Below are 3511 nucleotides of genomic sequence, written 5' to 3'. Positions count from 1 at the left end.
CAGCATGGGGAAAGACATTCTTTACTTGAAAAATCATAGACAACTAAAATGTCACTTTAGGTGACAGTTAGATGCTTTTAATTGTGCTGATTCATCACCAATTGTAACAAATGTTGTGAGTAGTTCCAGTAGTATAGCAGAAATGTGTATATACTCATCTAAATGAAATGCATACATTCCAAGTGCTTTGAGTAGGATAAAGCACCAATACAGATCCAGAGATTCAAACATCCTATTAATATACCTCATGCCTTAAGAAAATCCTCTTACTAAAAGTGAAAAACTGAGTGTGAGGTTTCCTACTGGATTTAAAACTCAAGATTTAAACTACTTATTTAAAAAATTTCCACTAATTAAACTTTCATCATTTAAAAGCAAAAATTTTAAGCAGCAGTGATACATAGAAGCATAGAAACATCCATTTGTGGGCATAAGTGTCAATACATTTTAGGCCAAAACCTTCTATTTGTTTCAGTCATGGACTGACTACCAAACTCAAGTTTATACCTGTAGAGATGGACAGGGCCCCAGAAGGAACAGGCCGCTGGTGGTCCTAAGGAGAGGCACTGATCCAGTCTCTTTCCTTCCATGGCTAACCTGCGTTTTCTCTCCATCATGTGATCCAAGTACACTGGGAACACAAATGTGCTGAAATACACATAGCATAATTTGTATAGCTGTCAAAGACAAATTAAAACAAAGAATTTTTTCCCTAGGAGGCAATGAGGAAAGGAATTGTGGAACCCTTGGAGAGTTGAGGTTGACATTGACATGTTAGAGTGGGAGTTCTGAACCTGGTTTTCACAGATGAATTTTACTTCCATGAAAACGCATTGGGAATCTGTTCAATTTTACACACATACTTATGTGTGTAATCCTTAGAATGCTTTATCAGTAAGTCCTCATTTCATCCTCTTTCTGCTTCTCCTCTATCCTCATGCCCGTTTTGTTTCCTGTTGGTAGCTATGCCAAAGCATTCAAGAGGGAAGCATTCTCTTACTACTTGCTAGTAACTAAACATTACCAAACAAAAGGACTGTGTGTGTGTATATTATGAAAGGTATATATATACATGCCTGTTTCCGACCCTCTGTTTCACCTGCATCAAAAGCATCACTTTCAGCGTGGGAAAGCCATTATGTTAAAAGCCAACACCAGACAACTGTTCCTTTCTCTGAAGGCAGCTGCCTTACCCTGGAGTTAGGAGTGTGCATCTGTAAAAGCCCTGATGCCCTAGGGGCTACCTTCCTTATCTGCTTAACTGCCGAAAATATTTTCATCAGAGATACATGAAGATGAAACATCAATGAACTCATCTCTAAATAAAAGTATCACTAAAATTTGGTTCATGCCAGGCACAAAAGTAGCCTAATCATATAAACATTATTTAACTCACAGACCACCTGAAGGGGCTCAAGAATATCACTTTGAGAAACACTCTTCCTAAAGGATACTGACAGAGGAGTTGTCAATAACTGAGGAAAACACTTCCATTTTAGATTTGTTACACCAGTAACCAATCAAGCTGGGAGTAAGCTATCTGGTTAAATAGCCATCTCTTTATTGTTATTCATGGGGAAAATATTACTTCTTTCCACTTTTAAGAACTATAAATCCATTACATTTTCAGGTTGTGCCTTTCTACCACTGAGATTGATTTGTTGATCTCTCTAATCGTCCTTATTGGTATCAACTTTCATGTAAATAATAGTCAAGTCTTAAAAGCTTGTATACATGGATAAGTAAATAAACAACTCCACACTGAGATGCGATGACCTCAAGATGTTTCATTTAACTTGGTGTAACCCATGGGTATCAGCATGATATTAATCTGGACTATTGTCCACTCGAATATTGCTCCAGCCATATGGCTACAATTCATACAGACACCATGGGCTTTAGTAAAGTTATTAACCATGATAGAAAGTTCCACCCAGAATATGAACGGGCACAATTAAAGTTTGCAGAAGCTATGCTAATTAAACCATAATCTAGCATAATTATTTATATCCTATGTTTATAAAGAAGCCCATCAAAAGTTCACAACTGTTCCACTGGGAAACTGGCAATTTGCGAGCAATGACCAGTTTGTTAATATGTTGTACCTCAAGATTATAGCAATTCAGACTAGCAGGAATAAACTTTTTAAAAATAGTATGCTCTACTAAGTAGTTAAAAGGCTGGATTCTCTTTCCACCAGTTAGGGTCTGAGTTCTGACTCCCCTTGGGTTATCTGGCCCGTTGGTACCTCAATGTCTCCATATATAAAAGGAGGACAATCACTTCCCTTCCTCACAGCTCCTCAGGGAGATCATACACTGTGTGAAAGCACAAGCACCTCCTCTTACACCTTGGCAGCCCCCAAGTGAGGTGGGGCTGGGTGTGGGGGCAGGTATGTCTATGCCTCCCTGCCCTCATGCTCAGCTGTGGTTCTTGTCCCCGCTCACATCCAGCCCTCTCGGCTCTCCCGTTTGTGCCGTGTTTTCTTCGTCTGTCATTTGGTTTTGTTGTTTTAATTGACATATAATAATCATGTGTATTTATCGTGATGCTTCAATACATGCATGTATTATAAAAATCAAATCAAGGCATTTAGCATATCCATCACCTCCCACAGTTATCATTTCTTTGTGGTAAGAACATTCAAATTCCTCTCTTCTAGCTATTTTGAAATATACACTATTGTTAACCATAGTCATCCCACTGTGCAATTGAACACCAGCACTTATTCCTCCTCCTAACCCTAATGACAGTAGCAGGAACCCTGCCAGAACCCAACTCCTTTCAGCGCAAAAGAAGAACGTAAAGTCTCTACCACAATTTCAGTAATTCTATAAAAAAAATTTTTGGCATCTCCACATAGTACTTAGTAAACCCTATAGCTATAAGGTATTATGTAACTAAAGTTAACTTTATTCTGTAAAACATGGGCCTTTATATCCAAATTCCCAGAGCACACCACTAAGAATTTCTAATGATCAAGCCATTTTAATAGGTTTTCAGTAGTAATAGCAGGATTAAAATCTGTTACGAGCTTTACAGACCTAAAAGGAGACGCATCTGAATTCATGTTACTCTAACAGACTACCCATGACAAGATTCATAAAATCGTATGAAGTGTGTTGTCAATCTGTCTTTAATGGTTTTTAAAATGAGTCCCTAAAGAACACACAATTTGACTTTGCTAATTTCATTGCAGCAGATGGCTCCTGTGTTGTTGTGTGAACATAAAAAGCAAAACCAGCATTCCCGTAATCCTAAACATGCTGCTGTAAAATAAAAGATCATTACTGAGAACAAATAGAGAGGCTTCTATTAAGATTCTACTTTCATTTTGTGTCCTGAGTAGGGGTGTTTAATTTTTTATGCACTACTCAAGTAGTGCAAAACGTTTTTCAACTGTAGCCTGACAACTCTAAAATATTTGAAAACCTTGGTAAGAACAAACTACTACATGAGGGGTGGGGGGGGGGGGACAGGAAGTTGCATGCACTGTGACCACAAAACTGCA

The sequence above is a fragment of the Theropithecus gelada genome, unplaced genomic scaffold, assembly GCF_003255815.1.
Source record: "Theropithecus gelada isolate Dixy unplaced genomic scaffold, Tgel_1.0 HiC_scaffold_16126, whole genome shotgun sequence".
Classification (NCBI taxonomy): domain Eukaryota; kingdom Metazoa; phylum Chordata; class Mammalia; order Primates; family Cercopithecidae; genus Theropithecus; species Theropithecus gelada.
This window is presented reverse-complemented; position numbering follows the sequence as displayed.